Source organism: Glycine soja, chromosome 13, assembly GCF_004193775.1.
Source record: "Glycine soja cultivar W05 chromosome 13, ASM419377v2, whole genome shotgun sequence".
Classification (NCBI taxonomy): Eukaryota; Viridiplantae; Streptophyta; class Magnoliopsida; order Fabales; family Fabaceae; genus Glycine; species Glycine soja.
Window position 1 is genome coordinate 19,578,072 of NC_041014.1, and position 13,081 is coordinate 19,591,152.

The 13,081-nt window shown below is 30.3% G+C and overlaps 1 pseudogene; it reads left to right on the forward strand.

Annotated features, from left to right (window-relative positions):
- Nucleotides 1-1,762: 1,762 nt before the first annotated feature.
- Nucleotides 1,763-9,298, forward strand: LOC114381674 (annotated as a pseudogene).
- The last annotated feature ends 3,783 nt before the right edge of the window (nucleotides 9,299-13,081 follow it).

Consider the following 13,081-nt stretch of genomic DNA (forward strand, 5'->3'; position numbering starts at 1 on the left):
TTGTAAACGTCTTAATTAAAAGCCAAACTTACTCTATCTTTGCCAAGGATACCTAGGGTATAAATATTATTGTGGAAGATTAAAAAGCAAGATAAGTGTATGTGCCTGTCCCGTCATCCATATATTTCCCACGTCTTCTTAACAAATGCTTAATTTTCCATCATTTTCACACCTCTCAAGTAGCATATAGTTGATCAATAAGGGCCCTTTGTGTTTGTGGGACTAATTTTGCCTGTGCTTGAGAACGCGTGTAAGAGACACCAATAGAACCAAAAAAAGGCATGAACTCTCTCCATCTTTAAGGCCAAACTAATTACTGTATCCCTCGTTAACAACAACTTAATTAATAAGTAAACATGTTTTGCATTTTATACTATATATAATAATAAGAAGGACCAAATGATCAGAATTAGATCTGTTTGCCTCAGCTTTCGGTCATTAGGATATAACCAATGAATAAGGATAATTGCATATGCACAGAGTTTGTAAGTTTATTCTTTTCAATACAATTATGCTCGTTGTTGAATAACACTTTAATTTTACTGTAATTTTTTTAAACGGTCTGAGTGAATTCATCTTCAAGTCATTGAAGAGTTTATGAAAAAACGTGCATGTTATGATATAATTTTGGATTAAGTATATATTTTTTTTTCTCCAAAGTGGATTAATAATTTTTATTTCTTTATGCCTCACGATTTTTTCTCATTTAATTTTCATATTTTATAAAGTTACAAAGTTAATCCTTGTATCTTTTTTTTCTTCTTAATTATAAGAGTCTTAAATATTAATTATATTAAGTACTTAAAAGAAAAAGTTTATTACTTAAATACCTTTGTTCAATGTCAAAAAAATAGTTTTATTCTTGTTGAGGCTAAAAATCACTTAAAAAATATATAAAAATGCAGAAACTACTGTATAATTTGTTTCTAAACCGTAAGGGATGCATGTTTTGTTTTTTCATTGGACATTGGATAAACTTCTTTGGAAACACTTCTAAGAGAAAAATAATAATAAGATTATCTTTTTCATAAACTATAATGAATTTTTTTTATTAATTAACTATGAATTAATTTGTAAAAACTTTCTCATATAATTTCAACTAAAAAATGAAAAGACACTTATAATTAAATCAATGAAAATCCCATTTTAGCTTATGGAAAAATTTATTTTATTTTTTTCTTATTTTTTTCCTAAACATGTTTTCAGATAAGTTTATCCAAATATCTCAATTGTAATTGTGGTGGCGAGACTTTCCATGCTCCTTCACCGTATAAGTATCAAGGGAGTTTCTTTTTGAAGCATAGGTTTAAGCCAACTGAACGATAATACAAACATGCACCTATATGATAGATCACTTATGACAAAACTTCGCTCTAAAAACACACAATTAGTGACTTGGAGGTAAAGTACATATTTCAAATATAAGACATGAATTTAAAAATTCATTTTAAAACAACCAAAATCTACCCCTGGACCGTAACTAATTGCGTTGTTGGACTAGCAATTAATACAGCATTGATGGTGAGAGGGCATCAAAGAAAGGCTTTTTTTTCTTCTTCTTTTTGTTTTCTCAACTTCTTTCTTTAGAAGGGTATTTTTTTTTTTTGTTCAACTAGGCAGCAAAATCCTCTCCCACTTCGGGATTCCTTCCCGCTATTGCTACCTTTTAGTCCTTTTCTCGTCCCCTAAAGAGGGAGGCTTCTATAATTATATATATAGATTTGCAACAAAGCTTAAAACCATGAACTAAGCATTTATGGTAATGCATGTCATGCTAGCGCTCCTAGGCTTTTATAAATGGGGGCATCTTAGGCTTAGAGGGAAGCTTTTTTTATGTGGAGAGTGTTCCAACTGCCCCCTTTTCATGATTGTGATTTTGATATGTGAAATTTGCATTCAACTTAAAATAACCCGTAATCATACATGTACAAACTTTTCGCTACACACAAATCACACACCTATAAAAAAACCAAATTTATTTATTTTTTTAATAACTTTTGTTGTTGCAATAATAAATATTTAAAGGGTTTCTTGACCTCATTAACAACATGAATTGTGATGAGATGACGCCACATATCTAGAAGACTAATGGTTGGCATAGCCTGAGTGATGGTATCGGTAGTTATATACTAATCCCTCCGTTCAATACATTTTTGGGGTAAGAACAAAAATTAAAAAAGAGATCCCTAAACACTTAAAACATATTTCATAAATAATTTATTGACAAAAAATTTTCATGAATTTATAAATTAAATCATAAAAAATAATACACAAAACTCTTATATATTAAAAAATTCAACAAAATAAAGTTAATAGTTTTTTTTTAAAATTTTTTAAAAGTTGTGAGGTCTCTCAAAATGAGACTCTGAACCGTCGATCACCTTGTGTATGAGTTCAAGACGACTACCTCTGTTTAAAAATAGGTGTTGTTTTAATAGATTATTTTAGCCGGACAAACACAAACTAATAATAAATGAAAGAAAATACTAGTTTTATAAAACTAATCTTATTAGATGAAAGAAAATAATATTATTATATTTAAAAATTAAAATGACATTTATTAAGGATGTTGATGAAAAATAATTAATATTATATTAAAAAAATTAAATTGAACACTTATTTTAAAATAATTATTGTTTTTAAATGTAACACTTATTTTGAAAAAAAAAATACAAATTATGAAATTAGAGGGTTGTGTTACGAAGATGCTGCGGTGCACTTTGCAATGTAAAACTTTGATAGATGACAGTCCAGCTGATCTTGATAAGGACGGGGCCCAACGACTATTGGACAACCCACCTTTCGTTTATAATATGAGATGTTGCTTTTACATGCGTGAAACACCACCCTTTTTATGGAGTAAGGACAACTGCCACAAGATTATTGTACTTGGATTCGCGATTATAGTGTGAAAATCTTCAAATTTAATGCCTTCCTTCTTTCAAAAAGTAGTTGTTTGCCACGAGGGAACTTGTAGATCAACTAATACAGAGTTTTGTTTTGTTTTTTTTTTTTTAATTTGACTCGTAATTTCAAATAAAAGGGTGTGAGAAGAATTGAACTAAGCCAAATTAAATTGAATCAAACTAAATTGTTTTAAGCAAAAACGGAACCATGCATGATGCATGAATGCAAAATGGATAACCAGACCGGAGAGGATTGAACAAAAAACCCGGACCAAACTTCAAACTGCTTTTATAAAACAGTTTAATTCGACTTTTTTTGTTTTTTTTTGGAAAACCTTATTATCAAATTCATGAGTATATAATTACATTGAATACTAAAAAATAGAGTTTTGTTGTTGATAATAATTTGATGTTATTGGAGCGTGGTTGACTATATCACGGGCGTTACTGTCTCTAAACAAAAGCTATTTTAATGAAGCCCTTGGACACTTCAAAGAGGTTAATCTAGCTAGGTCGCGCTTGAAATTCACATAGAAATTGACATGAAGGGGGGTACACAGAATAACAGAAAAGTTGGGTAAACAGTGTTAGCATCTCATAAATAGTGCATGGTGCATGTATCTACCACACATATAAATGCACAGTTCAAATGTTTTTAGTGAGGGGATATTAATGGCTTTCAATTTTCACTGGAGGTACACTGGTCCAGTCTCTACTGTATATTTTCTTAGCCGACACTAGTACTACGGAGAAATGAAAGAGACTTCCATATTATTTTTTCCAGCCGAAATCTGATCCCAAGTGGAGCTTGCACTTGCATCATTTTCTTAATGTATTTCTTTTATTATTTTTTTAAAGAAGGTTCTTTTCTTTTCCTTTATGCATATTGTGTTGTGACTTCTTTTCCAAGTTGGGTTAATCTAATTAAAAAAATGAGTTAAACATATTTTTTGTCCATATAGTTTAGTGTTTTTTTCATTTTTGTCCCTATAATTTTGCTTTTCATTTTCATTCTTACAAAATATGTCTTTTTACTTTTCATCTTCAAAGCGTGTTAGATAATGTATTTTTTTACTATTCAAAACACTTTTTTTTTTTACTGTTTAAAGTGTTTTAAGAATAAAAAATAAAATAAATACACTTTGTAGGGACTAAAATGAATTTCTTTTACAGGAACAAAAAAAAAAAAAAAGATTAAATTGAAGAGAGAAAAAAATAATTAAGCGGAAAATTATTTGATCATAGGAGGTACAACACTACAACTAGAATTCTACAAACATGGTTCATATAAATACTTAATGGGTCTCAAATAAATAGCTATAGGCTTTTTTGGCACTTTCATGCGCAGACAAGTGAACCCAATAGGAATTTGGGGTAGGGCATAGGCCCACGTTATGGGTTTGTTTAAAGTCTTTGGGGGCACTCATTTTCAGTACTGTGGCTGGCTCCATATGACTTTAACTGTAAAAGGTGGCGGCGTGTGAGTGAGTGTGTGTATACTAAATACTAACAATCACAGGTCATAGCCGCATATGTAGAAACTAGGGAGTTAAAAAAGAGAAGAAACAACACCAATTAGAAGGGCTAGGAGATCCATTTGCCATCATGGCTATCTCTTAAAAATGGGTTATTGATAACGACCAATCTACGTATTAGAGAAAAGAAAAGAAAAAGTGAGGAAAACCAACAACGCATTTGAAGTGAATTTCTTATTTTATTTAACATTATAAAATCAACATTATAATGTAAAATAAACATCTGAGTATGTACTATTATAATAACTTTCTACCTTAGTGTCGACTCTCGAACTCCCTTGGACTAACGTAAGAACAAATACATACAAACATGTAATATTATTGATTTTTTTCTTCTACTAAGGATAAATTCACGGTCCTTAATTATCATCAGCTGTGGCAAACCTAAAACCTTCTATATGTGCATGCGTTCACAATTAGTAGAGAACGTTGTTGGAGTGGGCTTTGAAACTTTCTCCCACTACTTCCTCGCAAATTCAAGATAGAAGATTTATTTGAAAGGGAAATGATTAATTTCTAGAAAACATGTTTATATTTAGAATAGAATTCATCAACGTCAACAAGTTGATTTGTGGCGTAATGGTAGCGTGTCTAAATCCAGCTCAAAAGGGTAAGGTTGTGTGTTCAATTCATGTCAGGTTTAATTTTAATTCCCTCATCCGTTTCCTTTTTTAAAATATTTGTTTTCAAGTTTTCTCTAATGGGCCTTTGCTTTTTTCCGTATAAAGTTGCATGGGTTGCTTTGGGCACCGGCCTTTTTGCTGAGACATCCAGCAACGAGAACGAGTCATTCTTTTGCTGCACCGGCGCTTCTTCTTCCGGCGTTCCTGCCTCTTCTTCCTCTTGGTGTTCCTACTTCTTCGTTCGTGGGCTCCTTTTGTTGGTTCTTCATTTGCGTTCTTTCTATTCGCATTGTTTTTTTTTTTTAATGATTATTATTTGAATGATTGTTGTTTGAATAATGGCACGTTGAATGATTGAATTGTTGTTTGTGAAAAACCTATTGTTTGGGAAAAATTCCATACGAATTGGATCATATGGATTGTTGATCTGCATGTATATTTTTTCAAAAAAAATTGAATTTTTTTAGAATTTTTTTAATTCTAAATATATATTTGTGAATTATTTTTTAAATTGTTTTGTATTGTAATTTTGTTTTATAATAATTGGTGTAATTTTATAAAAAAAATTTATACTTTATTTGTTAAGTATTGATTTTATTTATAAAAACAAAAAAATATTTTAGTTATTACTAAAATTAGATTAGATTGCTAAGACTAATATTAGATTAGATTCGATTGTTAAGACTAACATTAGATTGACCAAAAAATTAATTTTAAATATTGTAATATTATATTTGTTTAACTTTTTAAAAAAATTGAAAAAATATTTAAAAGATATTAAATTTGTTACTTATGAAAAATATTAAAGTCATAATTAAAAATAATTTAAATTTTTTAATTACAAAAAATATTGAAGTCATCTTTAGTCAGTCGACCCGCATATGGATGCTTAACAAATGATTTTGTCATTTCATAATTGTGAATCCCACAAATTAACTTCAGCATCTATCATTTTTCTCCCAAAACTGACTTCACACGCAACTTAAACAGACATCCACATTTTCTGTTGCTAGTGCATATTCTTACCAAATCATTCTTCTTAGGCTTATACTCACCACTCCTTTCGCAAGCTATTAACATAAATGAGGCCCTTCCTCTAACACCAGTATTTGTGTCTTACCTCATTATTACGACAACAAATTTAATTTCATGAGCCACCGATCGAGTCTAATGTAAAACTTCATCACGAGTAGCAAAGAACTATAACACAATTCAAAGAATGTCTGAGATAAATGAACATTTATGTAGCATAACTACTTTACCAACAACAAATTAGACAATTACCTGAGAAGTATTAAAGACATCAGAGCAATCAACGTGTTTTACTTTCACACCAACATCTTCCTTATTTTCAACATTCATATCAACTTCTTCAGACATGATATTATTATACATCAACTGTTCTTCATTCATCTTAATAAAACATTTAACAAATTAAATGATAAACAAAATACAATTTAAAAAAATTATACATTCACCTCACTTGTTATCGACACGAATATAGCTCTATACAAAATTAAAAAAAAAATATTGTACATCATTTAGCCACAGACTACATTTTCACTACATATCTTCATTAAAATATCATATAAATTCTAATAAATACATCATTCAATGAAATATTAAATTTATTTAATTTTTAATTATTAAAATTGTTTAATTATCAACTTTAATAAGTATTTTAAATGTATACAAAAAATTGTTTTAGCCGTCTAATGCTACTTTTACCAATCTAATTGCTAAATTATTTTCAATCAATTACTAAATTAAATTTTAATCAATCTAATGTTAGTTTTAGCAATTTTTAAAAGTTTATATATATTATCATTTTTTTACCAATCTAATTACTAAATACATTTTTTTATTATTTTTATACCACTATAAAATAATTGCTAAAACTATTAAAAAAAATTACACTACAAAATAAATTAAATAAATAAATCAGACAAAATTTTATTTTCAATTTTTTTTAAAATAGCCTATGGATTAGCAATCCGTATGAGCCATACTGATTACGGATCAGCAATCCGTATGAATCATACTAATTGTTAATCTGTATGTTTTTCTAAAAAAATTGTGTACGTCTTCTTCTCCGGCGACGAATAACCACTCAATTTCACCGTATATTCATGAACAACTCACGTATATCACCATAGACAAAAAATGCTCAGAAAAGGAGGCTAACAGAAACAACTTACAATAAGGGAGTGGGATTTTGCAAAAATAAAGACACCACAGAAATGAAAAAATTGAACCTGCTATTTATAACTATATATTTAACATTTTCAAAAATGGGTGTCCCAACAAAAAAGCTGGGTGCCAGTAGCATATGCCAAAGTTGCACTGCACTTTTGTGGGTCAATTGGGTTCCGTCACTTTATTTTTTTAAGGTTTGTTTTTTGAAATAGCATTACGCTAGGGACATTTTTGTGGGTCAATTGGGTTCTGTCCTTGGCCATTGTTAAATGAGAAATATATGTTCCTTAATTAATTAAATGTATCTCTTTTTTTATATTAAATTTACTTAAATAACCTCATTCCTTACCTCCTCCCATCACAGTTTTTTTTTCTCTCTTACACCTCTCTCAGATCTCACTCTAAAAATTCTATTAATCCTCTTCATAAGAAAACAAGAACACCCATTGATTTAATCAAAGAAACAAGTGCAGAAATTTTCTCATGTTTTAAACAATCAAGCCTATGAAAAATTAACAGAATTCAGCATACTTCACAAGAGATGCATCCGATCCAATCTCCTCCAGTATTTTCTAAATTAAAGATAAGAAAGAGTACAAACTGTTTTTCACAAGGCTACATGCACAAAAGATTATTCCTACCCTTGACAAAGAAATAACACACTATGTCGATATAATAATTACAGCTCCTAAAAGAGGACTACCCAAATGGTCTGACAGATAAAAACGTCCATTAGCGGTCCAACCAGTACAAGTTAGTGCCATGCTTTGAGACTGCCACAACATGTTGTTCCAATGTCATCAGTGTTATGTAAATAAAATATCAGCCAGCGCAACACATCCCTCATTTTCTTTTTATCCAATCATACCTTATGATTTTTTTTCTATACCAAACTATTCCTCCTCCCAAATTATTAACATAACTATTTCTCATTCCTATTTACTTACAGTGTGAATTTGGGCCTCACAATCCTGAATTCATACCATATTTGTTTTTTTTTTTGCAGCTGGTTTAGAATTCGGGATCCCAAACCCAAATTCTACGCATATTTTTTTTTTCTCTTTTTTGCTCTATGCAGACTCCCATTTACTATTTACAGTTTTCTTTTATACTTTTTGTAGATCCTCGTTTAGAATTTGGTATTTCCAAACCTGAATTCTCAATGTTTTTATTTTTATTTTTTTGTTTGGATTATTTTGTAAATTTTTCAAGTAATTAGTAATATATTTAATTATTGTATTTCAATAATGTAATTAATTAAGACTTAAATATGTATTTCTCAATGTTTTATCACATAAAATTCACTTTTGTTCATCTATGTACCCGACATTTTTTTATGTTTCACTCTAGTACCTGCTGTTAGTTCCATAATTTAAGTAATAATATGATAGATAAAATGTCATGTCATCAAACCTAATCACTAATACATCAGTGTCACATCATTTTTATTATCTAAATTATTTAAAAAATTCATTTCCCCTCCTTTCCCATCTCCAACGGAAAACAACCCTATGCCATTACCATCGTCCAACCCCGCACCACCACAACCATCAAACTTGTGCCCTTTCGCCTCGCCTTCCCTCCTTGAAACCTTAATGCTTTCATCCGCGGATGCCATGTAAGCGGTGCCGTCACCGTTAACAGTGGAGGGAGAAGGGCGGTCCTCGAGCCATGTCACTTGAGCGACTAGGTAGGGTTTGGTGCGAACAACACTATTCACATGGAATCGCTCTTGCCCGCAACCCTTGTTGGTTTCTTCGTTCTCAGAGGCCTCAGGTCGAAGAAGACGACGCTGTTGTTCCTTCCAACCCCAAAATCTTAGACTCCTCCGACGCTTCCTCAAATGGAACTTCCAAGGTTGACCCATTTCATCCTTTTGCCTCAATTTCACAAAAACGTTCGTTTTTTCTAATAACCCTTATTTTTGTGGATGTAGGTTCATGCTATGGTAGAGTACGAGTTTTGGACTTTCGTGGATATGGCTAGTGAGCATTACCTTTGGAGGCATTTTGTCTCTAATTCTTCCAAGAGATCATGATGATGTGAATGGGGGGTGATTTTTGCGTTTTTTTTTTAATATTTATGATGTTTTATGGTTCAAAAAATAATTAAGTTCGATAGTTTTCATGTAAATGAATCTAATAATATAAGTTTCACGTTTTGACTCGGTCTAAAAAGGCTTGAAAAAGGTGTCTGAAAACGTATGAAAATATTTTTTGCACTTGAATAGTTTCTTAATGGTCTTTTTTTTGAATATGTCTTAATATGAATATGAGGTTATACGATCAATGCATCATGTGTATTGTTTTGCTTATAAAAATGAGATTATTTGATACAGACAATTGTTCACTCTGACTATTTTCATGTTGATGAATTCAACGATACCAATTTTATTGTTCTACAATAAAAAGAAGATTACACATGAAATTGCTAAAACAAACATAGTCTGGACCACACAAAACAAACAAATGGGAGCATTATTTATGACACTTCATGACATGTTGCACACACGAAATACATACTTCTTAACATGAGGTCAATTCTCCTTCAGAAACACCTGTGTCACATATTAACAACATATGATCATACAATGCTAATTTGCGAATACCAAAATTATTGGTAACTTAAAATGCAAAAACATTACCTTGACAACATTGTGCAGTCTAATATTCAAATAACATTTGGAGTAAAAAGGAAAAGGACAAAATACAATCGCCTGTAGAGTATACAATTCAGTTCAATAAAAGTTAAACTCTATACGACACATAAAGTAAGATTAACAATAAGAGTAAGAAACTCACCTCTTACAAAACTAAGACAGAACTAGCAACTATATATTGGTCAAAATCTTTATCTTGTATGATTGTTTGCCGCAAAGTGACATCAATAGATCTTGTAGGATCTTGAAATTAAAACTCTCATGAATGAATATCCCAAAAATAGCAATGTAATCATTAGAGACTGAATTAAACTTGACTACCTTGAGCATAACTCTCATGTCGTCCAAAACGTTGGAGTACAAATTTTGACAATGACGACTGTTAAAGATACACAATCAAAAGTATAATCAATGGACCTTAATGGTGTCCCTTGAGGTGTGTCATCATCATTTACCAATCCTATAATTATACGAATTCAACAATCAATTGAAGGTTTATGTGTATCAAATACAATAAATGTACTTGACCTTGTGATCAAACGAAATTTAAAGCACATAACCATGGATTCCTGTTAAATTCACGTTTGGTTTCTTGGTGGGCACACATTATGAATTCTTAAGTTGGGAGTGGCAACCTAGATTATCGATTCTTCATGACAGCTTGTACGACCCCTTTAGGATAAGAAATAAGTGCTCTTGAACTAAAGGATGACAGATTTGGGTTAGAAGGGTGAACAAAGGATGAGAGGTTTGAGTCATCAATATCAAGAAATTCATTATTGCCCATGATGAATGACACTTTGTGAGAAAAATAAATGGTTTCAAGATGATGAGATATTGAAGTTTACATTCATACATTACCCATATTTATACAAATAAATGAGTCGAGCTTTGAATGGAAGAGATAACATAAATTAAATGAAATATGTTGTCGAACATTTTTTTCCATTGCTATCTTAGTCGCTCGTCTATTGTGGCACAAAAGTCAAAGCTCTGCAGGATTCTTGATGAGTGAATAGTAACCTCGTTTATGTCAATGTGTTATGGTTCGTTGATTGTTGTCAATGCTATCTTGACCATTACTTATATGGAAAAAAATATGAAGATTTGTAGGATTCTTGACAGGTGAATAGTAATCTTGTTCACATCAATGCATTATGAGACATTGATTGTCATCGGTGTTATCTCGATCACTCCTTTTCTGCCAAAAAAGATGAAGATCTATATGATTCTTGACAGGTGAACAATTGTCTCGTTCACATCAATGCATTATGAGGCATTGATTATCGTTGGTGCTTTCTTGACCTCTACTTTTTTGCCACAAAAGATGAAGCTCTGCAAGATTCCTGACAGATGAACAATAATCTTGTTCACATCAATGCATTATCGGCCATTGATTGTCATTGATGCTATCTCAATTGCTCCTTTTCTGTCACAAAAGATGATGCAAAAGTGATTTTTTCTTGTTTTGGACACTTTTTTGATGCATTTTTAGGCTGATTGGAGTCCTGAGAGTTCTATTATCAGCTTCATCAACATAAAAAAAATGAGAACGAATCATTATTTGAACCAAAATAATTGATACACATAACTATACAAGTGCCAAAAAGTTGCCCTCATGGAATGAAATTTTGAAGCAAAGGTGATTTTTTTTATAGTTTTGGACACTTTTTTGATGTATTTTTAGGTCGATTGGAGTTTTTGGGAGTTCTATTATCGGCTTCATTGACATGAAAACTATGAAAATGAGTCATTATTTGAACCAAAATAACTAATATACATACTTATATAGGTGCCAAAAGTTGTCTTCGTGAAATAAAATTTTGAAGCAAAGGTGATTTTTTCTTGTTTTGGACATTTTTTATGCATTTTTCAGGTAGATTGGAGTCATGAGAGTTCTGTTATCAGTTTCATCAACGTGAAAACTATGAGAATGAATCATTATTTGAACAAAAATAACTGATACACATAACCACACAGGTGTCAAGAGTTGCCCTCTTGAAATGAAATTTTGAAGTAAAAGTGATTTTTCTTGTTTTTGAGCACTTTTTTGACGCATTTTTAGCTTGATTGGAGTCTTGAGAGTTGAAGTATTGGCTTCATCGACATGAAAACTATGAGAATGAATCATTATTTGAACCAAAATAAATGATATACATAACCATACAAGTGCCAAAGGTTGCCCTTATGGAATGAAATTTTGAAGTAAAGATGATTTGTTTCCCCGAAAATGGTTCTAATAGGTATTGTGAAACTTTGTCAATAAATTATGAATAACGAAAAATTAACATATTAACATAAATAAATTACATAAATACAAAATACTAACAATAATTTGTTAATACACTAGTTGCTAAAAACAAAAGCAAAATACACAATTAAATTGTTGTTGAAATGTTTGATAATTTATGTTGTCCTTTTTTATGTCTACGGATTATCACAAAATGCTAATTATTTTTTCTGTCAGTGTTTGTATCTTCTCATAATATTATTTAGCTGTTGGTTGTCATAATTTTTTTTTAAATATTAATAATTATTCTTACAATTAGTTAATTGGTTACATCATTGTATATTAACAATTATATTAATTAATTATATCATTGAAATACAATAATTAAATATATTACTAATTACTTAAAAAGATTTACAAAAATAAAAATGATCAAAACAAAATAATAATTAATAAAATCGTTAAAATCGAATTTACACTGTGAATAGTAAATGGGTCCACAAAAAAGCAAAGAAAAAGAAAAAGAAAAATGAATTTCTTTTAGAATTTGGGTTTTAGGGTCTTGAATTCTAAATGAAAATTTGAGACAATTAAAAATATAAGGTTTGAAATTGGGATTGGGAGATCCAAATTTATGGTGTGAATAGTAATGAGGATAATTATGTTAGTAATTTGGGGAAGAGATAATTTGGTATATAAAAATAATCAAAAGGTATAATTAGATAAAATACTCACACATCCCCTATAAAAAAAAACTGGTATAAGTACTTTTAAGAATTTCTTTATTAAAATATATAATTTTTTTGGGCAGAGAAACTATAAAAAAAAGACTTTAGTCTTGTATATCTAAACAAAAAAGGGTTAAATTAGTTGCCGCATACTTTTGGCATCTTAAAGCCAATGTGTCACATTTTCTTGCAATTCAATTGCCA